The following is a 26,511-nucleotide window of genomic DNA, read 5'->3' as shown; positions in this document are numbered from 1 at the left end:
TCATCTGAAGGCTCCAGTGGGACTGAAGGATCTGCTTCCAGGATGGGTCACTCATGAGATGTGGCTTTTGGCAGAAGGCCTCGGTTCCTTGCCTCGTGGGTTGTCTGAGTATCCTTACTTCCCTCATAGCAACAGGGAGAGAGAGAGACCCCAATGGCTTTTATAATCTAACCTCAAAGATGGCATACCATCACTTCTGCCAGTCACACAGACCAACCTTGAGACAATGTGGAAGGAGGCCAAACAAGCGCACAAACACCAGAAGGCAGTGATCAGGGGATGCGGGCCATCTTGGAGGCTGAACACAGCGCTCTCTTTTAGCAAGACCTTTATCCTCCCAGTTCCAGCTGTTTGTCTGTAACCCACAGGGAGTAAACTGGTGACCCACAGCTATAGTCAAGGTAACTAGGTGGATTTTTTTTTAAATTATCATGTTTTAGGTTATTAGAGTCAACATTTAAAAATAATGGGAAGGGCAGGCAAGCCATTGGGATGGTCAGTTAGTGAAGAGTTGGTGCTGGTTGACTGTTGGGCAGTTGGAATGAGGCAGTTGGGAGAAATCTGAGAGGCAGTTGGAAGGCAGCTCTGACCTGGCTGGTGGGATGTGGGAGACAGAGGCTGGTGGGAAGACAAGGGCAAATTTTCAGAGGCAGGAAGAAAGGATAAATAACAGTTCCTGAGCAGAAATTGAGAGATTGGGAGGGGATATGATCTGAGAGAGAATTGAATCTGCCATCAGTGTCCATGAGGCAGAGAGAGGCACCATAAGGGCAGGGTTCTGCCTTCCAGTAGCTCATGCCGGGCACAGGAGACAGACAGGCTTACAGGAAACTAGCCTGCAAGGCTAAAGGAAAGAAATTTAGTGACAGAGGTGCAAGACTGCATTGTTTGAGGCCAGAGGAAGGGGTGTGAAGTAAGTTTGGGGCTCTCTGATCCTGAGATGAAGATAGGCGATCAGGAAGAGGGAAGGGAACTGACCTTGGGGAATAAATCCACAAAGCTTTGTGAGCAAATGATCAGAGAAAGAGAGCATTGCTTCATGCGGAAGAGGAGTCCCAGACCCAGCCTAGGGCACTCAGAGCCACAGGCAGAGTGGAGGCGTGGCTAAAGGCAAGGGGCCTGGAGCCAATGGCATGGATTTGAACACTGGTCCTGCCCCTTGTTAGCTGTGTCTTCTTGAGCCATTATTACCTTCTCTGTGCCTTAACACCTCTATCTGTTAAATGGGTTCTATTATTGTACCTGTGGTGGAAGCTACACATATTGATGAAGTAAAATGTGGGGAGCATTACCTGGTACCTAGTAAGGGTTCAGTCGATGCCAGCTAGATTTGAGTGCATTTGGAGGGGGAAAAAAGAGTAGCCAGGCTGGAATCCACACTAAGGTGGTGCAACGTCACTGAAGTTTTGGGAAGAGAGGGTTTTAAAGAGAATGGGGTCAGGATGAAAACAGGAAACAGACATTGAGCACATGAGTGCATTATTTCATTAACGAACTGTTATCAGCTCGTTTATCAATGAGAAAACCGAGACTGATAGACAGGAAGAGAGTATGAGCAGGTCACACAGCTCGCCAGACGTGCAGATGGAATTTGAAGCCACGTCTGTGCAGCCCTATAGCCCAAATGCCCACACCGCCCGCAGGAGCCTCTAGAGAAGGCAAGGAGATTGAAGACAGAGGAGGGGCCACTTGAAGGTGGGAGGGGAAGAGGCAAAGCTTGCAGCACAGTGAGGCTGCAGCCCAGGGTCTGGATCAGAGCCCCAAGAGAGGAAATGGAAGTGGTGGTTGGAGGTCACTCATCTGAGAACTTTGGCCAAGGACGAAGTTCCAAGGAGGAAAGATGCAACAGCTTGGGTGTGGGAATCGTCCTGAAGGGGTTTATCCAGAGCGGGAAATGAAGGAGGTACTGGAGAGCCAGTGGGGTGTAACTGATGCAGAAAGGCCCTTTGGGGTGTGGGAAGGGCCGAAATCAAGGCCACTGGTGAAGGAACTCAGTTTTGGACAATGAAGAAAAGGAATATATCACTCTACCGAAGGAGTCAAGGGTGGCACCTCTGCTGGCTCTGAGGGGGGACGAGCTGAACCCTGCCTTGAGACACAGGTATCTGGGTAGCTGGTAGGACACACCCAGCTGCAAACCTCAGCATCCGAGCAAGGGCTTGGGGGTGGGGTGGGTTCTGGGGACAGAAAGCAAAGCTGGGTCCCCGGTGGGGGCCAGACCAGCCTGCACTCTGTCCACCCACACCCCCATCCGGCCAGGCTCTCCGTGAAGTGTTAGACCTAACTGGAGAGTTGAGTTTAACAAAACAGAGGTTCTGCCTTCACCGAGGCCATTCAGTCTGTCGGGAAGACAGACAGGGGGATGCTGCTGTGATGGGTGAAGCACATGGTGCTGGGGGCACCTGGGAGGTCATAGCGCAGAAGTGAGGTCTCATCTCAGCTAAGAGCTGAAGGGAGAGGCGGTGGGGAGGGGAGAGGCAGGTGAGAGGTTGCAGGAAGGGGCAGTAGCTTCTGCAAAGGACTGAAGGAGAGCGAATTATACCACACATTCCAGAAATGAAGTTCACAGCTGCTGGAGTTTTGAGGGGGAAGGTAATTAGGTTTACTTATTTATTTTTTTAATAGAAGGACTGGGGATTGAACCCAGGACCCTGTGCATGCTATACATGCGCTCTATCACTGAGCTATACCCTCCCCCTGCACTTTGTCTTAATGAGGCTAATGGGGCCATTGATGTCTTTTGAGCAGGCAAAGCCAGGACAGAATTTATTTTAAAAGCTGCCTCTGTTTCCTCCACGTGAGGAGGAGCATGCTGGTGGTCGTGCAGGAGGCGGGGATCTTGGCCCTGAACACAGAGCAGAAGGGCAGACTCAAGAAATAGTCCAGAGGAGGACTTGAGAGTCTTGGCAGTTGTGAGGACGGTGGTGTTGGCTTCAAGTGCGAGGGTCACATGGGGGAGGGATGGGGGTTTTGTGGGAGCCTGTGAGATAAGCTCAGTTTTGAAGCTAGGTTTCTGTGTGCCTGTCGGCCCTCTGGTTGGCGGCCTCCCGCAGGCGGCTAGAGTTGTGGGACAGCTGGGCAGTTTGGAAGAGATCTGGGAAGGAGTCGATGACTTGGGAGCTGTCAGCACAAAAATGAAGTCCCAAATCTGGGGCCAGTGTGTGTAAGAGTCCTGCTTCATCTCCTGGGGAACAGAAGACAGCTCAGCCTGGGAGAGATGAGGAGGTCAAGGTTTGGTTTGGGTTTTTAAGGCAGAGGAGACACTGGCGGGAAGGACAGGACAGAGGGAGCTGATGGATGCCCACTGGAGGGAGGGGACAGTTATGGATGGAGGCCTCCAAGAAGTCTGGAGTGGACAGGAGTGCAGGGGTCTGCCTTGGGCAAGAGAAGAAGGACAGAAGCAGGGGCTGAAAGTTCGGGGATGGGGGATGCAGATTCACACGCTGCTCTAAAGGGGAGGAGAGAGAAGGGAGCAGGGAAACTTGGGGAGACCTGGCCAAGCAGCACAGGGGGCTGGGCTGGGCTTGGGAGACGGTCACTCCACAGGGGCAGAAGAGGATAATCTTTGCTTTTGTCCACAGGACTCACAGCTCAGGTTAGGGAAGGAAACTGACAGGAAGCTGAGGCTTAGTGGACCACCCACCCACCCTGCATTTCAAAGAAGTGAAGTGAGGTATGCAGGAGAGGTGGTGGGACCGCCCTGACAGACCTCTCACCCCAGCGGTTTGGGTAGCCATTTCGTGGGAGTGTAAGGGGCCTCCCAGAAGAACCTTCACCCTGAGAGCATCTGGGCCAGATCTGATCACAGACCTTTTGCCAAGAAGAGCAGAGAAGCGCCTTGGAGGGTCCCATAGGGCAGCAGCCAAGCTTGATGAGAGAGGGGTCATTTGTGAGAACATATATGTGATGCTCCTGGGGGAAGGGGGGGGCAGGGGGCTCTGCGGGAGGAGAGGGGCTGGGGGAAGTGAAATGACCACAGGTGCTTGTTTCTGCTTTACACCCAGCTGCTGCCGCCCTGGGGACGCTCCATCAGTGTCCTTGCACGCGGACTGCCTTTAACACGATGCTCACACCCACCGTGTCCAGGCCGGAAACAATTGCCCACCAAGTACACCGTTGAACGCTCACAGCCTCACAGATTAGATGCCCATTTTGTAAAGGAGGAAAGAGCGAATCGGAGAGTTTAAGTGATTTTTTTCCAAAGATGATGCGGGTACAGTGGAATCCATCCTCAGTTCATCCTCACCTCTTCCTCTCCAGCTCACACTCCATTGTTGTTACAAGCAGTCTCCCATCCTTGAGCTTAGCCTTAGCCGGCAAGTGGCAGCCCGGTCAGGATCGACTCCTGGCTGCTCCCGCCTCCAGGAGCACAGCTGGAGGTGGCTGGAGAAACCTCCCACCCTGCTTAACAAACTCATGACCTTTAAGCTCAAGTAGGCCCAGGGGGCCTTGCTGCTGTCTGGTCATGCACTCTCCTGGACCACTGGCTCATTCCTCCTCCTCCTCTGAGCTCCCACCTCCCAGGAGCACCCAGGGCCCCAGCGCACTCCCTGGTTTGTGGTGGGGAAGACCCATCTCTGACCAAAAGGAAACTGAGGTCTGGAAGGCAGCACTGATGGCAGAGGTGTGCTTCAGTCCTTGGCTCCCTGACCCTGAGTGATTAAGGGCTGGGCCTGATCCTGCACTGACCGCTCCCCAGCCCAGTCCACAGGGATCAACTAAATGCAGAAACCATCCCTGGCGTGGGGATAGCTCCTCTGGCACTAATTGGCATATTTAATATGCTCTTTGAGAGTGAAGATACTTTGAAAAGAGGTTCCACTGATACCCCGAGTTTATCTCTGAATGCAGGGCTATGGGAACCATGACAACAGCCCCCCAGGAGGAAGGCAGTGGTGTGCTCCCTGTCCTGTACTTCTGTTTGCACTGGGAGAGACTTGGAACTGCAGAAGGCGGCCATGTCTCACCTGGGAGGATGGGGTGACTTGGGGGAACACACCACTACGTGTCTAACTTCTGAAACCCTTGGGGCCAGCAGAGCTGCCATGTGGTCCACCTTGGCCTCGGGCACCACCTTTGCCTAAAGAGCACCTGGCACCAAGGAGAAATGTGCTGTCATGCTGTCCTTAGAGCAAGATAACTCCTCGGTATTAGTGCCAGGCCCAGGGTCACAGAGCAGGAAGTCACACTAGGCCCCAGCCTCTCCCTACCCCAGGGCCACTATCCTTTGCTTACAAAGATATTCACCAAAGTTAATTTAAAAGCATTCGATTTCTAATAGCATTCTTGCTCCCTATCTAATGGCTGCTGGAAACAGGTAGGCACTTCCTCCTTAGGCTCTGAGTCAAGGGGCCCTTCCTCAGAGGCCAATATTGTTTTTTAAAACCACAGATCTCAGAGTTGGCTCTGGTAGGGTGAGTGTCTGTACGGCTGTGTAGCCACGCAGGTAACCTGCCTCCTGTCCCCGATAAGAGTCTCTGAAGGGTAAGACACACAGGAATCAAAGTTGAAGAAGTGACAGGTGTCCATAAAGTCCCCTCAGTGGAGGAGATGGTCCCCATGGAGGAGGCTGGAGTTGGTGTCCTTCTAACGAGGGAGACCAGGCTGGGTATCTTGCTGGGAGTGGGCTTGGCGGATGCCTGTTTGCCTGGATGTTTGGCAGCCCCGGGAAAAGCCAAGTCCACAGAACAAGATTTTTCTGTTAGGTCTCAGGTCTTGGCAGCTTGCCTCCTGCTCTGTCCCTGTGACTGCCAGGCCAGTTCCCGGCCCTTCGCTCCTGTTAGATCATCCCTATCACCACCATCGTCCTCACACCATTGGTGGAAGCCTCTCTCGGGAGCTTCCTAAGTACCCTGCTTCCTGAGAACCCTCTGCTGCCTGGAAGCCCTCAGGGCCCTGGGAGTTGCAGGGTCCTGGCAACAAAGCGGAAGGCTTCACAGACGGATCCCCTGCAATCCCCTCAGGCCACGTGGCCTGGAGTTTCCATAGTGATGGTAACAAGTCTAAGAGTCTAAACTGAAACCACAGCCTCTTCAAGCTCTCAAGTGGGACGGTGACAGGGATGAGGAATTGGAGGGGAAAAAGCTCCAAGGTGCAAGGCGGTGGGTGGGGGCCGGGGCAGGGACAGGGAAGGCTGGGTGCAGACCCAGGGTCCGTTTTTCTCTCCCACTCTCTGAAATGACTCTCACAACTTTCCGTCTCCCCTCAAACCTCCCACACTCTCCCTCCGCTCCCTCAGCTGCTGAAGTGGGAGGACGGGGGGGGGGGGGGGGGGGGGGGGGGCAGGGCACAACCACTGAAGGAATGACACAGCAGTTGAGGACAGGACAAACTGGTTAGAACCAAGATAGTGGAAGATGCAGCTTCCAGTAGACCTTGAACCTCATGGTGCACCCACAGGCACCATGACAGTTGCCCGGCTGACCATAAAAGGACCAAAAGTGGGTGAGGGGCATTGCCTGGAAATCCTTGCCCCTTCCCCAAAGTAGTTGGAGTAATCCTCCTACCCATTTGCATGTGAAATTGCTGAGCCCATAAAACCTGACAACCCCGCACCTTGGTGGTCGCTCTCACTCTGTTGTGCTCGCCTTCTGAGACGGCCCGCGCTCCGTCTACAGGATGTGTGTCTACTTTTTACTTTAAACACCCCACACCTCTCGGCTTCTCTCTCACCTTTCAGAGATGGCGCACATTCTGCCTATGGAGTGTGCATCTCCTAAGCCATTTTCCCTTCTGAGAGAGAGACTGCACCATGTCTGTGGAGTGTGTATCTCTAAATAAATACACAAAAACTTGCTTTCACTTTACCATGCCTTGCTCTTGAATTCTTTCCTGCACGAGGCAAGAACTTATTCTTCCCCTCAATACTGCCACACTGCTTCCTGTTGAGCCAAGAAAACAGATAAACTGCCCCTGATATTATCAATCGCCAGCTATTTCACTTGGCCTGTGGACCCCACCCCACTTCCTAGTCAAGGACATTCCTTCTGCAATTGACCTCTATCCACCCACAACCTTAGAAGTTCCCTCTCTGTGGGACTGTTTTCCAGCCAATGAAATCACTCCGGGAGAGTGAATTTTTTAAAAATCAACTCTCTTGAGGTACTGTGCACCCGTTGAAAGTGTAAAGTTAGATGGGTTTTGACAAATACGTATCCCTGTGTAATCACCACCACCCCTGGCAAGTCATAGATCTTTCCCTTCAACCCCTGAGGCATCCCACTGCTGAGAGGCAGTCCCTTGGATGGACGCTGCACCAATTTGTTCATGCATTCGCCTGTTGCATGCAATTGGGCTATTCCTACTTTTTGGCTATTATGAATAAAACGTGCAGTGAATATTCATGTATAAGTCTCTGTGTGAACATGTTATCATTTCTCTTGAGTAAATATCCACAGGTGGAATAACTGGGCCATATGATAACTATGTTTAGTCTTATTAGAAACTTCCAAACTTTTCTCGGAAGTGGTCCCACCACTTTACATTTCTATAGCAGCCTGTGAAAGTTCCAGAAGCTGCACTTCGTACGGCTAGTCTCCCTATCTTGAGGCATTGTGTGTGTAAATGGATGCTCACTTTGGTTGTAATTTGCATTTCTCTGGACTAGTGATGTTGGGCATCTTTTCGTGTACTCATTGGCTATTTATATATCTTGTGAAGCGTAGTCTCCTTATTTGCCTATTGCATTGGTTTTCCACAATCACAAATTGATCAGATTAAAGCAAGTACATGTATTGTCTCTCAGTGGGTCAAGCTTGGCTGAACTGGGTCTTCTGCTCAGGGTCTCACAAGGCTGCAATCAAGGTGTTGGCCAGGGCTGCAGGTCTTCTTCCAAGCGCACATGGTTGTTGGCAGGATGCATTTCCCTGCAGCTGTAGAACTCATGGTGATTTGGGCCAATGGGAGAGCTCTGCTGCTGCTACAAGAGCCTCATTTAAAAAGGCTCACCTGATTAGGTCAGACCCACCCATTGGTAAACTCCCTTGTGATTTACTGCAAGTCAACTGATCAGGAACCTTAATTATATCAGGCAATCCCTTCATATAATGTAACCTAACCACAGGAGTGACAGCCATAGTATTCACAGGTCCCACCCATACCCCAGGGGAGATAAGTACCGTATGTGGGCATGGGTCATCTTTGAATTCTTTTTACCACACCCGTTTTCAATTGGTTGGTTTGTCTCTCTCTCATTGAATTATATGAGTACCTTATACATTCTTGATACAAGTCCTATGCAGATACATGTATTGTAAACATTTTTCTCCCAGTCCCTAAATTGCCTTTTCATTTTCTTAACTGGTGTTCTTGGTAGAAATTTTTAATTTTGATGAAGCCCAATTTATAACTTTTTCTTTTATGGTTCACACTTCATCATATTTCCTCACAGGAAATCTTTGCCTACCTAAAGGTTACAATGTTGTCTCCTATGCTTTCTTTTAGAAGTTTAATAGTTTTAACATTTACATGTAACTTTTTTGTGTGACTTAAGTTAACTTTTGTGTATGATGTGAGTTGAGTTGAGATATACCTTTTTTTTTAAAACCAAATGATACACCGTTTTACCTGCACTATCTGTTGAAAACACCATCATTTACCCCCATTGAATTACCTTTTGATATGGATCAACTTCTAGACTATTATTCCATTGATTTCTATTTTTATGATTAAGTCTATAGCAACCTACTTAATTACTGTGTATTTATATTGTCTTAAAAATTACATAGATTCCATTCTTCTGCTTTGTTCTTTCCTGAAAATTTTCTAGCTATTTTATGACCTCTGAATTTCTATATAAATTTTTGCACAAGCTTGTCAACTTCCAAAAAACAAAACTAAGCCTGCTGGGGTCTTGATTGGGATTGCATCAAATCTGTAACTCAGCCTGGGGGGAAACGCCATTTAATAGTATTGTCTTCCAACCCATAAACCTGGTATATACCCCTATTTATTTTCTCCCAGCATCACTTTATGGTTTTCCGTGTACATGTTTTTCACATTATTTCATTAAATTTTCCTTTAGTGTATATCACCTTTTTAGATGCTTTTATATGTTATTTTTAATTTCCCAGTTGCTCATTGGTAGTGTTTGGAGTATAATTAATTTTTGTAATATTGACCCTGTATTTTGTGACCTAGCTAAATTCACTTAATAATGGTAACAGTGGATTTTAGAATCTACTATTTATTTAATGGTAGATTTAAAAAAAAAGATTCCTTAGGATTTTCTATGCACATGATCATATCATCTGTGAGTAAAGTTGTGGTCTTTCCTTTCCAATCTGTATGCCTTTTTGCGCTAGCTGGGACCTCCAGCACAATGTTAAATAAAAACAAAAAACAAAAAACAAAAACTGAGAGACCAGACATCTTCGCCTCATTTTCTCATTAGGAGAAAAGGCAGCCTTTCCTGAGGATTGTTCAGTAGCTACTACGTCTCAGGCAACAGTTCTGAATGATTTTTTCTCAAAGAAGCACGCACATACACACAAAATTTCATATAAATTTCAGTGGATTGATCCCCTTGGAGGCTGTATATGTACCTTACTTGGTTCCATGGACCCCAACTTAATAAATCTTTGATGGAGGTCAGCCCCTACCTACGGAAATGAGAGGAAGATACAAGTGGGGTTTCAGCTGCTGCCAGAGAAATGGAAACAAGGGGAATTCAACTGCTGAGAATTATGAACAACACCCCTCCTCCACCACTACAAGTCTAGCACGGGTCGATGCCTGCACCAGATCTATGAGGGTAGCAGTGTGTGGTCCCCGAGCCCAGCTGAGGACAGGGGTAACCTGAAAGGCCAGGGACCAGATCTTCCCTAAGGAAGGAGAGAGCAATGATGCCACCTCGAGAAGGTGACATCTTCAAGAGCTGCCAAGTGTAAAATAGGAGCAGATGGGATGGGCTGGGCTGGGTGATTCCCAAAAGCCTTTACAGTTTTCAGGATTCAATGTTCTCCAATAATGATTCTCAACCTTTTACATATATCAGAATTACCTGAGAAATTTAAAGACTAGCAACACCTGTGCCCCATCCCCATGGATATAAGCTACAATTAGCTTATGATGGAGCCCAAGCACCTGTGATTTTATAAAAGTTCATCAGGTGATTCCAATGTGCAGACAGGATTGGGAACCTGAGCTCCTCAGCCAGCCCGGTAGCCTGCTGATTAGAAGGACCTGTTTAATGTTCAGGCAGGCAGAGCTGTGGTCTCATGCTGCCATCTCATGGTCAATTGCTCACTACAGGCACATCTCCTCATGTAAGTGTTTTCAACCTGGGTCAGAAAAAAGCTAATTAAGAAGAGAGGAGGAAGGGGAAGGATAAAAAGATGATGAACAGGAAGCAAGGAAAGGAGAAGGCTTGGATTCTCCATGACTCCATGGGTATACAGGCATTTCCCTTCCCGTTTTTCCCAGAATAAATAAAGTGTCCCCGGGCTGGGTGTAAGGGAAATTCAGAAGGAGAAAGGTTCAGAGGCATTCCTGAGTCAGCAAAGCCAAGCAGGAGACTTGAGATCATGTGCTAATACATGTAGAGTGCCCGGGAAATGAGGGCTCAGTGTGAGCTTTATCCTTATTTACACTTCACTGCAACTTTGGGCAAGTTCATTTCTCCAAGCCTCGGTCATCACTGCCCACCACGGCACTATTCTGTTTTGTTTTTTTTTTCCCATGTCACATTATTCTTTAATTCTATGCAATGAATTCATCTCCAGGGTATAGATTTTTGGATTCAAAATGCTCAAAATGAGTTAAGTTTTGAACTCTGATAGCATTTTTCTGAAAAAAAATTTTTTTGCATAGTATTTGGATTTTTAAAAATCACTTCCGAGTCAATTAAAATAAATACTTCTCATCCTTCTTATCATTTTTTTTTCTTTTTAAAAGATACCCTGGTGAGAGATGTGAGAACTGCTCTTCTGAACTGTGGGTTTACCAAGCAGTTCAAAGTTCATGGATCCTACAAATAATGTTGAGTACTCATTGATCTGGGTCTGGAAAAGCCTTTCCCCTTCACCTCTTCGTGAAATTAAACCTGAACGAACTCTGAAAAGGCTAAAAAAGTTTGTCGGTAATTTTCCAAGACATTATGACTAAATACTGCTTACAAAATACTGCTTACAAAACTGCATCAGCTTTGTCCCTTTGATGAATGCCCCATCATCACCTGTCTTTATCTGCTTCATGTTTACATTGGTGCAGCAAGGGGGTGTCACTGGGTCAGTATCTCTGCGCTCTGGTCATGTTTAGAGGCTCATTCTTAGAAAAATCAATCAACTTTCAATTAACAATTAACTTTCCCAGCAAAAAAAAAAAAAGTTTAAATCTTGATCTGTCTGGCCAACATCACATGAGGCCATGGAAAACCAAATAAAGTCCCAACAGATTCAAAAGATGTAGTGAACACAAACAATAACCCATCTCTTACAAGGTCAGCCAGCTCGCAAGAGCCTCTCATGTGATGACAGCTGGTGGCTGGAACCAACCTACTTTTGAAGCCCTGATTTCTTCCTAAGCAAGAAACCACATGAGTATTTTGTGGTAGTTGTTGATGGTTTCCCCTCGTAGAAAAAAGAAGATAAACCGCTGAATTGGCTTATCATCATTTTCATATGAGTTTAGGTATCAAAAGCTAGACTTCTGATGACCTGACCACCATAAAAAAGATGAAAAAGACTTTGTAGACCAAATCTGGCAGTGGAGACTTAAAAGCAAAATGTAAAGTCTCCCCTTTCATAATCAGTCAAAGTAATTGTCCTCCCAACGCTGGATGTTACAAACTCTAAACTAATTAAGAAACTGTTACAGTTTGTACAGCTCTTAAAAATGTAAAAATCTAGTTTAAGCACCTTATTGGTTCAGGTGATACTAAGACATTAAATGACTTGTCTGAGATCACACTTCTTGTTCCCATCAAAGCAAAAATTAGCATCTGGGTCTTCTGACATGGAATCGAGTGTTAACATCTCTCCCCCTATGCATGTGAAACACAATACCCCTCCTTATGGGAGAAGAACATGAACGACAAAACAGAAAAGAAAAGCACAGCAGGGCAGGGACCGCATCTGTTTATCGCTGTATCTGGTATAGCCCAACATCAGGTACACCAGCACTCAGTAAGTATTTGTTGAATGACTTGCAACAGATTATAATTCAAGAAATGTTTTCCAAGTGAGCCACCACTGGTTAGGCAGTATTCAGGGCACATTTACATCATTGCCTTCATTTTATATGACTCTATTACTGTCACCATTGTTGTTATTATCAGAGTTGTGCACAGTTAACACATTAGCTAAAGACAGGGGTCATCATTTCCTCTGATTTGGGAGAGAAGAAAAAGAAGGTCGCGCAGAAAGGGGTGGGTAGTATTTCTTGTAACCTGAAGAAAGAAGGGTGCACCTTAGACATAATTTGAAAATTGGCAATTTCTACAGTTTATAAAAAATTGTCTGTTTTCACCAAGTACATTTTTGTACAATAAATACTAACCCCTGAATTTTGACCAGCTGATGAGATTCACAGAGGAATGTCCTTATTAAAGGAAAGAAGTGAAAGGACACAGTCCATGGGTATTCTGATGGTTAGCTCTTCAGTCTTCCGCAGGAACTAGTGCTTCTCAGCTCCGTTGTTTTTTTCTTTTTTTCTTTTCCCTGAACAATTTAGAGATATGTGAATATAGGAATAAATGACTTAGAAGACACAAAAAAGGATGGCAGTCATGTCTAAGGATCTGTGCCAAAACTGCCCAATCGACATCCTTCAAAACTAGCCTCTTCAGGAGAGCATTCCTACGGAAGAAACATACACAAAATTTCTACCATATAAATCTCTTGATTTAGCATTAAATTTTACTTTTGCTACCTGCTACTATTCCTCTACCTGCTAAAACCTTGAGTGAAAGAGATTATAATACAGATCAAGACGGAACTCAGTTACAATGATGACCCCACCCTTTGCTGCTTCCTATATTGCCCCCTGGCACAAGGTAGCTGCTAGAGAAATGCTAGCAATGGCCCTCACCACAGCTATTACCTCCACATTGCCATCGTGGTCATTGTTCCAAGCCTCCCGCTTCATCTTTGATGCTCTTCCCTGTGTCCGCGTGGACCCGCACAGATCTACCATATCCATTGCTTCTCCCAAGGTGACAAAGAAGTCACTTCTGCACTTCAGCACTGAATTTTTTTTTATCTAAATGATATAGTACCTGCTCCATCTCTTCCTGTCTGGTCAAATTACCAAAGATGATTTTCAGGTTTTTCCTCTAAGACAAATATAAGATTTTTAAAAGATCTACAGCATGTGAGACCTAATACTAATACTAATGCAATACTGATAAATAGTACTCCTGGTAATGCAGTACTAATAAACCAACATGTGTGTTGGAGGTAAAGGCAAGAGACAGACACAGAAGCAGAGAACAAATGCATCTGAGTATAGAACACCAGAGAAAGTTCAATGGATCCTGACTCCAGGAGGATCTAAGAAAACCAGCAAAGCTAGGCTTTTCTGAGGAATATCCCTCAGTTACTGAACCTAAGCCTTTTGACCATTTCAGGGTCATCTTTGAAAGTCATCGCCCCTCTCCATAGAGAAACATTCACATACACACTAAATTTTGAATAAATACTGCTGGTTGACCCATGAGGGTGATACCTGGACCTTGCTTGATTCCCTGAAGCCCATTTGAATAAAGCCTTGTCTAAAATCAGCCCCTGCCTTTGAAAATAAGGAGACGAAAGTAGACTTTGTGTCTCCCTGGCGAGAAGAGGAAAACAACGTGACCGGGACTACCAAGAGACAAAACCAAACTCTGCGCTGAGGTGAGGACAGGTGTCATTGCAAGATGGAGAGCTAGATTCCCCCTATATGTTTATAGAGGTCACCAACAGGGGTCGCTATGAATATATCTAATCAGGACTTATCGAGAGCCCAAGATCGTGCATCACAATTGCAGAGACGCACAAAAGAACAGACTTCGACAACCACTGCCAGCCCCGCAAGCTCTGATCTCCGGCAGATTCAGGACATTTGGAGCCTCCTCTTGAGGGAGAGGGCGAGGTTAGGGACTAAATCCCAGACCTAGTCCTGGTTCCTGCTGGTCCAGTGTCTATGTCACTTCCCTAGAACCAGTCCTGGTTTTTTCCCACTGGACCCTAAGCCTGTCAGGGTCTTTGCCTCCAGGAGCAGCGAAATCCGCGTCAGGCTCTCCTATCTGCGCACCTGCCTGGCTGCGAGTCGGGCAGCTAGGACATCGGTCTTCTGTCCCGTTGCTGCCTTTCCATCCTTTTCGCTTCTGCCGCCCACTTCCCCTTCGCTGCCGTTCAGCAGCCTCGCGACTAGGTTTTTCCTTTTGTAGGGAATCTGCCTCTTTTTCGAATAGCGCACTCGCTTTTGGGCTCCAGGACCTGGCAGAGTCCCTGCTACCCCTCCGCTGCCCTCCCGCGGCTCAGAGCTCCCCCTGCAAGCAGCTGGATTCCTGAATTCCCGGGCGCCTCACCCACTCCCGGGCTTGCAGACGTCTGAGACTCTGACCCAGTCTCCAGCCCTTCCCGAGACCTGACGCGACCCCTAAGAAGAAGCGTTTGCCATCCCTAAGGTGGCCCAGCTTCAAATGAGTACTTCCAAAAACTAGAGACAAGGCGACTTGTGCCTTTGTGGTTGGAACCCTCATGGGGAAATATAAGGGCACACACCCCACTAAGGTCGCACACAAGTACAAATAGAGGTCACGGGATACCTAGGAGCAAGGGAGGCAGAACCTCCTCCCCGCGCTCAGCTCCGGCGCAGGTGTGTATGGACCGGGCAGGGCCGGCCTGGACACAGCAGTAAGGTCTTGGCAGGGTGTTGTTCTTTCTCCAAGAGGGAAGGGAAGAGGGGGGTGACTTGGGGGTTGTCCACAGAACAGCAGAGCTTCTTGGTTGAAGAAATGGCTTTGTTAGGGGGAGGGTATAGCTCAGCCGTAGAATGCATGCCTAGCCTGCTTGAGGTCGTGGGTTTGATCCCCAGTACCTCCACCAAAAGTAATAAATAAATAGATAAACCTAATTACCCCCCACCACCAAAAAAAATTGGAAGAAAAAGAAAATGTTAGAAACGAGGCTCTTCTGGAGTCTAGGCTGTCCTGCCTCTGAGCTAACCCAGACCTGCTGAGCCAGGACCTTGAAAACCACCTCCTTGGTCCCTCCTTAAGTATTGCCTTTCTTACCTCTAGGGTCTTAAGAGCACAAACAGCATCACACCAGTCTTCATAACCCTCTCAGTACTGAAGAACAGCCCTGCCGTTCATCAGGCTGGGATAACAGACATAGATAAAGACAACTGCAAAGTTCACAGTACACAGTATTTCTCCCAAGGACACGCTGAACAGTGCCACAGGACCCCTTCTTAGAGTGACTACTGCTTGCTTACTCAAAAACGTGTCCTCTAAAATCAGACTATTGGAAACTTTGCTGTTTGAAATTATTTCAGTACCACCCTCCCACCCCTACCCGAGTCTTGCCTGGAGGATCTAGGACACTGACACCGAGAAGCGACCTTGATTTACAACCCAGGTGCAGACGTTCAGATAAAGGTGTCTGGACATAAGAATCCACATTTCTTTTAACTTAGTGGTTTCCAAGGAAACGTGACCCTGTGTCCATTTCACAGGGTAGACCTGATGTGACCCTTTTATACTCACCCTGCATTGCTTAAAGTGCATTAAAACACTATTTCATCTGAATTTCACCCAGACTGCATCCTTCCCCCAAATTCTGTAATAACTCTATTTTTGTTGAGAAGCTCCATAGTGACTGTACTGTGTGGTTTTTCTCATTGCAATGAACCAATAAATCTGACTTTGCCAAACTGCAGGTTTGTTCCCAGTGGTCCTAGGCTTATTGGGCCCTGACAGTACCAAGCACAGACTCACATGTAATGGAAGGAGCTTCCGATGGGTTCACTGGACAGTCAATGTGGACTGTGGAATAGATGACGATATGGTGTAATTATATAGAGATGGGCAGTTTTCATTATTCTGAGTATTTTCATTTCTGCAGTATTATCCAACTGTTTTCTTGAGAACATGTAGTTTAGGAGAAAATGAGTAACTTTGTCTTTAAAGTGTGCAGTTCAGTGGTTTTTTAATACAGTCACAGAATTATGCAATTTTAACCACTAAGTTCAGATATTTTTATCACCCCAAAAGAAACCCTGTACCTGTTACCAATCACTCCCCACTCCCTCCTCTCCACATCTTCAGGCAACCACTATTCTACTCTCTGCCTCCTTGGATTTGCCTACATGGGACATTTCATGTGAATGTAGTCAGACAATATGTGGTCTTTCTGTGATTGACATCAACATGGAGCATAATGTTTTCAAGGCTCATCCACATTGTACCATAGTCCTTCATTTTGTTTCGTTTCTTTTTTCTTTCTTTTTTTTTTTTTGCCAAATAATGTTCCATTGTATGGATGTGTACCACATTTTATCTGTTCATCAATTGATGGACATATGGGTTGTTTCCACTTCTTGGCTATTATGAATAATGCTGCTATGAATACTCATGTAAAAGTTTTTGTGTGAACCAATATTTTTAATTCTTTTGGGTATATACTTACAAGTGGATCATATGACAACTCTGTATTTAGCTTTTTGAGGAACTGCCAAACTGAGGGATCTTACACTAGAACTAGGACCCGCTATTTTGAGGGAACTCTTACTATTACATTATATAAAGCAGTCATTATCTGTTTGGTCCTTAATACAATTTTAATTTGAACAGACTTGTTCTAGTCAAGTCGTAAGTATCAACATGTAAACTTGCTTTGATTAAAAATTTCTTCCAAAAAAAAAAAGGTGACAACAATTTTGCATTCCCACCAGCAATATGTGGGGTTTCCAATTTCTCTGTACCCTGATCAACACTTGTAATTATCTGTCTTTTTTATTATAGCCACCATAGTGGATGTGCAGTGATATCTTATTGTGGTTTTGATTTGCATTTTCGTAATGCTGAACACCTTTCCACGTGCTTATTGGCCACTTACATATCTTCTTTGAAGAAATACCTATTCGAATAGTTTACCTAGTTTTTAATTGGGATATTTGTCTTTTCATTGTTGAGTTGTCCTTTCCATGTTCTTTATAACTATTATGTATAAATAGTATACTACATACAGTATACAAGCCCCTTATCAGATATATATTTTGCAAGTATTTTCTCCGATTATATTAGGGTTTTTTTCTTCAATTTCTTGATAGGATCCATTAAAACACAAAATTTTTTCATTTTGATTTTTTTAAATATTTTTTATTTTTTTAACATTTTTTATTGATTTATAATCATTTTACAATGTAGTGTCAAATTCCAGTGTTCAGCACAATTTTTCAGTCATTCATGGACATATACACACTCATTGTCACATTTTTTTCTCTGTGAGTTATCATAACATTTTGTGTATATTTCCCTGTGCTATACAGTGTAATCTTGTTTATCTATTCTACAATTTTGAAATCCCAGTCTATCCCTTCCCACCCTCCACCCCCCTGGCAACCACAAGTCTGTACATTTTGATTTTTAATTTTTTTAATTTTTAAATTTTAAAATTAAAATTTAATTTTTAAAATTGATTTTTTAATTTTTTTCTTTTGTTGCTCATAGTTTTGGTGCCATATCTAAAAATCCATTGCCAAAGTCATGAAGATTTAGCCATAAACCTTCAAAGACTTTTATGGTTTTAGCTCTAATTTAGGTCATTGACCCATGTGGAATTATTTTTATATAAGAATTCAATCTCATTCCTTTGTATGTGGCTACCCAGTTGTTCCAGCCCTATTTGTTGAAAATATAATCCTCTCTTCACTGAATTGTCTTAATATGTTTGATGAAAATCAACTGACTTAAATGTACGGGTTTATTTCTAGGCTCTCAATTCTATTCCATTGATCTATATAATTCTTTTTATGCCATACTACACTTTCATGATTGCTGTAGCTTTCTAGTAAGTTTTGAAATCAGGATATGTGAGTTATCCGACTTGATTTTTCTTTTTCAAGATTGTTTTGGTATTCTGAGTCTCTTGCATTTCCATATGAATTTTAGGATCAGCTTGTCAATTTCTCCAAAGAAACCATCTAGGATTTTTATAGAGATTGAACTGAATCTATAGATCAACTTGGGAAGTATTGCCATGTTAAGAATAAGTTTCTATTTATTAAGTTCTTCTCTAATATCTTTTGATGATGCTCTAGAGTGTTAGTGTACATCTTGAATTTCTGTTACATTTATTCCTAAGTATTTTATTATTTTTGTTGCTGCTGTAAGCACAATTCATTTTCTTATTTTTCATTTTGGATTATCCAATGCTAACATATAGGAAGACAATTAATTTTTGTATATTGATCCTGTATTCTGCCACTTTGTTGACCTTGTTTATTTAGCTATAGTGCTTTTGTCTATCTGTGGATTCCTTAGGATTTTCTACAAACAAGATCGTGTCAAATGTGAATATAGTTTTACTTTTTCCTTTCCAATCTAGATGCCTTTTATTTCTTTTCTTGCTCAATTGCTCAGACTAGAATCCCCAATATAATACTGAATAGAAGTGATAAGAGCAGACTTCTTTGTCCTGTTCCTGATCCTCAAAGTGAAGGCTTTCAAATCTTTCACTGTTAAGTGGGGATTTCATGGATGCCTCAGGGTACTGATTGGGATGTTAATCTTACCCAAAACACCCTCACAGGCACATCCAGAATAATGTTGGACCAAATGTCTGGGCACTCCTTTATCCAGTCAAGCTACATAACATTAAACATCACACCAGTTATCACTATAACAACAAGATGGTACAAATGTATAAAAAGATACAAACTAATCATCTCCCTTCATTCCCTTACTTTTCTCACTCACCTTTTCCACAGCTGCCTCTCCATCCCCAGAGAAGTAGTGTTAACAGCCAGTTAAAAAAGAAATAATCTTTCCATACCTTTCTTCATGATTTTACAGACACCCTCACACACATATACACACACAATAGCATTGTTTCTTTTCCCCCTTAAAGGACTCATACTGAATTTGTAAGTTTGAGCTTTATAAAAAAACTCCTAACAACAAGGACAATAAAAGTGTACCTTTCTGGAAAAAGAAGTTCTACATACCTCATTTTTCCTATTACATACTTAGTATATAAAGGACTATAACTTAGTCATGGGACACCCATGAGATAAATTCCTAAAAATTTTAAATTAATAAGATTTCCACATGGGTTTACTGACTCTCCGTTCCCTGACCACACTTAGATTCCTGCAACGTATCCTTTTCATAGAGTAAAGTAGGTTTTGAATCTTTGCATGCTAATATCACCACCTAAGTACAGATAAAAAAAATTAAAAAACATTTAACCTCTGTGAAGTTCATTTTTTGCCATAAGTACTAATAATATAAAGCGGGCCTTAAAATTAGATTACATGAATCAAAAGAATTACAGCTCTAAAAGAAAGCATATAATTAAAAATGATAAGGTTGCATAGTCAATAATCCCATGAATGTCAAGAACTGACTAGGCATGGAAAAAAATTCTAGCGCCTTGAAAACAGCCCCACACCTCTTCATTTTACTTGGCAAAATCTGACTCAACCCATGAAGCTCCACTCAGCTGTCACATCATGTGGGACTCTTTCCTGCACTGACCCGCCCACCACTAAATTAGTCACTTCCACATTTGTGTTTTCATGACACTGCTGACACTGACATTTTCCCAGTTAATTCCACTGTGAGTGTCAGTTGGATTTAAGTTTCTTTTGTCTCCTGAACTGTCAGCAAAATGTGGGAAGTTTCCATATTTGTCCCTACTCCTTGGAGCACATGTGAATACAAACACACACACACACACACACACACACACACAAATGCACCAACACTTACACACACATAGAGCAAATTACAGAATTTACCTGTCAATTCTGCTATTTTCTATTCCCAATTCCTTCCATTATACTTTTCCTTTTTTATATATATCTGGCTTCCTCTGAGTGTATTTGTTCTTTTATAACTTGAGTGGAATGCTTTATATATATATTTTTTCTTCCTTGTCTAATACAGAAAATGTTTAAAATTTTAAATTTGCTTCTAGGTAAAGTTTTGCCAGGAAACATCAAAAATGTATTACATGCCATTCTGGTGGTCATTACTGTCAAATAATTCTGTAATATTGGCTTTAGTTTCTTCTTTGACCAAAGCGGTTTTTAGAGGATATTTTTATTTATTTGCTTTTTGAGGTGAAAATGATGGGGCTTTTGAGGTTCTGCATTATTCATTTTTGATTTTATTGTATTTGGGTCAGAGAATGTGGGTCTCCTGTACTACTATACCGGGAACTCAGTGTTTTGTCTGTAGTCTATTTTGAGAGCCATTTAGAAATAGGTGACAAACTGTAAAAATGTTTGCAGTGTGGGAGAAACCAACGCCTGCCTCGGAATAGCAGCAGTGCCTGGGCCGTCAAGGGTTCTCTGGCCAGTGTTGTATCCACCTGTCTACAGCAAGGGGATTATTTTTGCAAACCTCTTCAAGGTCTTCTTTGGCAAGAAAGCAACGCGCATTCTCATGATGGGCCTAGATGCTGTGGGAAAGACCATCATCCTATACAAACTGAAGCTGGGTGATACTGTGGCCACCATTCCCACAATAGGCTTCATCATGGAGACTGCGGAGCACAAGAACACCAGCTTCACCATGTGGCACTTGGGCGGCCAAGACAGGATCCGGCCTCCATGGTACCACTACTTCCAGGCTCACAAGGTTTCATCTTTGTGGTTGACAGCAATGACAGAGAGTGTGTGAAAGAGGCCCTCGAGGAGCTCACGAGGATGTTGGCAGAAGATGAGCTCAGGGATGCCATTCTGATCGTGTTTGCAAACAGACAGGACCTCCCAAATGCCATGAATGCAGCCGAGATCATGGACAAGCTGGACCTACACTCTCTGTGCCACAGGACCTGGTACATTCAGGCCACCTGTGCCACCAGCGGGGACAGGCTCTATGAGGAACTGGATGGTCTGTCCAATCAGCTCCGGAACCAGAAGTGAGCTGTGCTCTTCTCGCCTCCCCTCTCACTCCCTCCTTCTACCCTGGCTTTTCTCTCATGTGGCAAATGTGCCCCTGTGGTGTGAGTGCCAGGAGCTGTCTCCAGGGTTGGTCACGGTGTGCTTCACCATGCTGTAAATGTGCAGACGTAGCCTGCAACTGGGTTTTTAATTTCATGTAAATAGTTTTTGTTTCCAATGGGGCAGTTTCTGGTACTCCCATGCAACATTACTCAGCTTTTTTTTTAATTGCAAAAAGAAAAGCAACCCACTATTCAGTGCTGAGAAGGGATTTTAGGCACATGGGTCATCCAGGAGTCTCTGGGTGCTCCTCCTCTGGGCTTTGGATTTGTGTTGAGATCCATTTTGGTGGTTGGTTTTTAACCCAAACTTGGTGCATTTTAAAAAAATAGTTACAAATACAAAATAAGGAGAACACTTGAACACATAGAAAGGAGAAATGTGCCTAGTGTAGGTTCTGCTGTAATGGCCTGAGCCCAGTCCATCAGTGGTCTGTTTCCCGCTGGGAACGTGAGACGGGGCAGAACCAGCCATGATCCATTGTGCGTGGTCACAATAGGGTCCCTGTGATCCGCTCTGTCTCGGGTCACCCCAGACACTCATAGCATTTGTGCTTGTATTTGTGCTTATACAGCTGCCCAGGAGATGGGCTGGAGGCTGCAGTCACTGCTCTCTTGGCCTTTTCCTGGGTCAGCACAGGCACTTGGGTCGGAACGCTCTGGCTGGAGCGGAGCCCTGCAGCCCCCCTTGCTGGTCTGCCCCGGGCCTTCTGGGGTCTCACCGGCAGGAGTGCGGGCAGTCATCTTAGAGCCCCAGCCCCTCGGAGCCCCTGTCTACATGTGCTCTCACTCCCTCAGCCTGCAAGGGTCAGATTTGCTGTTGAAAATGATAACCTCTACTTTTTTCTTTTGTAGTTAGACAAACACTGAAGAAGCTGGAGCTGTTAAGTTTTATCTTGGGGAAAACCTCAGAACTGGCTTATCTGGTGTCGTGGAACCTCTTACTGCTTTCAATACACGATTAAGTAATCAACTGTTTTGTATACTTGTTTTCAGTTTTCATTTCAACAAACAAGCACTGTAGTTACAGCTCCTAGAATAAAATCTCTCAACTCTTTCAAAAAAAAAAGTTTGCAAATTTGACCCAGCAATTCCACACCTTAAATTTATACTATGAATGTAACTGAAACTATTTCAAAAAATGAATGTATAAGACCATTGATCACAATGATGTTTATAGTAAAATTGGAAATTTCACCAGTTAGTTTTGGCCATGACTGTGTTTCTCTGTGTAGACTAACTGGTGGAGATTAAATACTCTAACTTCTCTTTTCTCTCTGCTTCCCCAGGTGCCAATCAATGCTTCCCACTGGCTGAACCCAACCAGAAGCCAGAATACAAGGGGACCCAGGCGAAGGAGTTCATACAGATCAGCCTCCCAGGGCACAGAGCCTAACATAGGTCAGAGACTGATTTTTCCCTCCTTCCTGGAGAGTATCCCCCACCACCCACGAGGAAAAGGGATTGGCCCATCCAAGCCCACATACCAGGTATCACTGTTTCAGCCACTCTTATAACGTCTATCAGAACCTACAGGAACAACAGTGGAAAAACTGACCTGTTTAAGCCTCAAAAGGACACAGTAAGACTCCAAACACTAGTGGCTTCCCCAGCCCTAAAGGCTACAGAATTGGCGGATGGTGTTATCTGACACCCTGGCCTATTTAATAATTTGTATGAGAACACTGCATTTTCTCTGTCCCTGGTAGGACACATTGTTTCAATGACACCATCTGTGCAACCTTTGGGATTACAGGCCATTCTTGGCACATCCTCAGTATTCACCATTTTAGAAGCCACCAGTAGGGGACACTTTATGTGTTCAATCAACAGGTCCACTCACCATCCATGCAGAAAGTTCATATTAATTATACAGGCTGCAAGAAAACAAGAAGCATGTTCTGGATAAAACAAAACAACATTTGCTTGGTAAATGCAGGAATATTTTAAGTCTCGCCTAAGAGAAGAGCAAGAGACCAAGTCTGAGAATCTAGTTTGCATGTCTGCTGAAATTGTGCATTTACATCTTTTACATCCATTCTAGGCTTCTCACTAGTCATGGGTTTGTCTGTGTTTTGCTTCACAGGAACAGCTAAATCCATTCCAAATTTTTGTATCAACCCATCAGGCTGGCTGCCTTTCTGAGCAGCAGCGGCAGCCCCTAATCTCCCTACCACCCTGTAATTTTATCCTTCTCCCTGCTTTCAGCCATAAAGCAAAAGCATACTCTTAAATTTTCCTGGGCTCTGCAGAGGCAGGCCTCCTTCTGACCAATCAATATTAGCCTTTTGGCAGGTTTTTCTTTTGGACGACGCACCTGTTTGGGGGCACTGGTATCTGGTGGTTCCATCCTGGTCCTCCCACTCCAGCATCTCCTGGGCTCCCAGATGTTGCAGCTGTCTCACCATCACTAGGAGAGCTGACACCAAGGCTTGTGTGGACCAGTCCCAGGCCTGCCCTGCAACCTGACAGGCCCCCTTGAGACTCTCCTGAAGAACATTTCCTGCCCTCTGGGAGGCCCAATTGGACAAGACTACTTCCCAAACACTTAGCATGAGACAAAGTGGAGTGTGACCTTCATGCAGTTACAGCTCGTGGGCCCAGGACACACACCATCAGGCCATGCAGTGTAAATACAAAATATTGGGGCAGGGTCTACAAGCAGAGAAGGAGGACAATGCACATGAACCATCCCCCACCCCCTTACCCTCCCACCCCAGCTACTCCCTCACCCCTCTTCCACCATCACCACCCGCTCCCGTCTCTCTCCCAATCTCAACTGACAGTTTTCATTGTTCCACTGGGAGGTGCATCTAGGCTGGGCAGAAGGAGACTGGACACATCTCAGAGGGTACTCGATAGAGAGGGGCCCTAAACTATGTCGGTTCACACATGGGGGGCGGGGCACAACTAGGCCACCATTTAGTAGGAGCCGCTGAAGCTCAGTATCTGGTGACTGCCTGTCCTGCCTCCCAGCAAACTCAGCTCTGCTGATGCAGCTAGTTGCTAAACTATGAAAATGAGGGAGAAAATGAGACTCCAGGGCCATGTGGATGTCTGTCTCCCCAAGCAAACAGGGAGTGGATCTCCCACCTTCTAAAGAGTAATTGCATCAAAGCAGGAACAGCACTGGGTTCGTCTCGATCCCTTACAGTCCTGAGCCCAGACCCTTGCATGTGTTAAGATACGAAAGGATGTCTGAGGGATTTGGGATTTTCTGGAACAGCCAATAGGAACCTTGAAGCCGATGGAGCAACAATGTAATTACCTAGAGGTAGGGCATGTGCACTGAGAACTATTTGCCATAGACCACAGTGACACTGAGGTTCTAAAGAGAACATGTAAGTATATTTATTTCTCAGGCATTACCTATTCCTATTCCTGACAGAATAGAGAAATCTCTTTTTGTTTTTAATGCTACACATGAACTTTTCTTCCAGAAACTTGTGCTTTTTGATCTACCATAGGAATATTAATGACAAGCAAATACTATTTTGGTGAAATCCTTCCATGCCCTTTATTTATTTATTTAATTTTTCTTTTTCTTTTAATGGAGGTACTGGGGATTGAACCTAGGACAACCTCTGAGCTACACCCTCCCTCATCCTTCCCTGCCCTTTAGAGACTAGCTTCCAAAACAATTGGCAGACTTGGAGGGACTGTTTCTCTCACTCGGGCACAAAGGCTATGGAGCCCTTGCCCTTAGCCTTAGTCCAGGGGATCCAAATAGCCACATCCTGGCTCCCTCTTCCTACCCTGGTCCAGCCATTATTAGAGGCATGGAGGGTGGTAACAGGAAGCCACAACCCAGGAAAGGGCTCTCCTCCATCCTGCTCACCTGCATTGCTCCCCTAACCTCCTCTACGTGCTTCACACCATGTTGGGGAGAAAAATGGAGCCTGGGCTGAGACCACTTCCCCAGGGAGGCATGGGCTGACACAGAAGGGGCGGGCAACCTGATGGCACTTCCAAGGTGGGAAGTGGCAGGGGATGACAGCCCAGGAAATATGGAGGATGGCAGGTGCTCCGAGCCCAGCCAGTGGGAGAAGTAAGTCCTCTCCCTGAGTGCCTGTCAGATCTTTAGGGGAAAAAAATAAGCATTTGAAAAGACAGAAAAACATGTATTTAAGTGCACATTTTTTCCTTTTGTCTTAGGCTCCAATATGGGTTGCACATCACTGTGGGATCCTGTTTCTGTTTTAAGATTTTGTTATTTTGCTCATCATGGGTTTTTTTTTTGCATTAATTTTAATTTTTAAAAATACTGCATTAAAATATTATTCATCTTGACTATTGAGGGATGTTTTGGTACCCCTTAAATTTTGAACGCTTCTTGCCTCACCTTAATCCTGGCTGTGACAGGGTAACTTCATACTTTCGGTCTTCTCATTAGGTCATAACTGGATCAAATCCAAAGGGAAGGAAAATGCAACGGGACAGCAGAAGCAAATGCAGTCTTTAACAAGTATTTAAAGCAAGTAAAGTAGCCCATCTGGGTGAGAAATAGAGACAAACATGAATTAGGATTAAATGTCTTTATAAGCATTTACCTGTATTAACAGGTTGGTTCCCTTGAAAACAGAAATGACAGTTCTGTCTTCATCCATTCAACCTGAATTTAAACTTTCTACTTGTTGAATGCCACACTAGGCTCTGGGATTACAAGGATGAAAAAGACTGAGAGTTTACACTCTGGTGAGGGAGACAAACTGGGAACAACTGACCTGAATCCAATTCAGTAAATGCTCTAAATATGTGCAGAAATAGTTTGGAAGTACAGAGATGTAAGCAGAGGGTTTTGTTTGTTTGAGTTTTGTTTTTTGCTGGTTGAATCTCTCATTTGTACTGTGGGATTTTCGTTTATGGAGGCGACTGAATGACGATATGGCAAGGTCAATGCCGTGGGAAGATTTTTACTACTAACATTTCCCTAAAGAAGGGGGTCATGCAGGGTCCCAGTGGAAGCATCAGATTTGGGTCAGAAGACAGAAGCAAGAGCAGGAGGAAAATTTAGGCCAGAGCCTTTATTAGGGTTCGCACTGGGCAGGGCACAGTAAACAGCTTGGGACTCGCTAGTGTGAACAATGAATAGTGGGCTTTGGGCTATAGGAGTGTTCTCTTCTTGCCTGGTACCTGGTGGTCCTGGGATGATTGATTTAGGACAGGGGAAATAGTGACTAGGTGTGTGAGTACTAGATAAAAGGGGTAATTGGCTTGCATATGAGAGCTGTACTCCAAATAAATTGTTTGGTATCTTTAGGAATTAGCTAGCCCTGGGAAAATGCAATCTCTCTCCAGCTAGCAAGATTTTTAGAATGTCAAAACATCATAAGATACAGAAAATAAAGAATATGATTAA

The 26,511-nt window shown here is 44.6% G+C and overlaps 1 long non-coding RNA gene and 1 pseudogene across 2 annotated transcripts; both read left to right on the top strand.

Annotated features, from left to right (window-relative positions):
• The first annotated feature begins 496 nt into the window (after positions 1 to 496).
• On the top strand, positions 497 to 6,806 carry LOC140698758 (uncharacterized). Of its 2 annotated transcripts, XR_012076657.1 has the most exons (4): positions 497 to 2,101; positions 2,555 to 2,592; positions 3,582 to 3,673; positions 4,005 to 6,806. It is a non-coding gene; the product is annotated as an uncharacterized lncRNA (long non-coding RNA). The 2 variants fall into 2 exon arrangements; XR_012076656.1 differs by lacking the exon at positions 2,555 to 2,592 and having other exon boundaries at positions 502 to 2,101.
• A 6,209-nt stretch (positions 6,807 to 13,015) lies between these two features.
• LOC102543593 (ADP-ribosylation factor 1 pseudogene) lies at positions 13,016 to 25,442 on the top strand (annotated as a pseudogene).
• Positions 25,443 to 26,511: the final 1,069 nt, after the last annotated feature.

The sequence above is a fragment of the Vicugna pacos genome, chromosome 10 (assembly GCF_048564905.1).
Source record: "Vicugna pacos chromosome 10, VicPac4, whole genome shotgun sequence".
NCBI lineage: Eukaryota > Metazoa > Chordata > Mammalia > Artiodactyla > Camelidae > Vicugna > Vicugna pacos.
The sequence above is the reverse complement of the archived record's forward strand: the minus strand, read 5'-3'. Positions and strand labels throughout refer to the sequence as shown.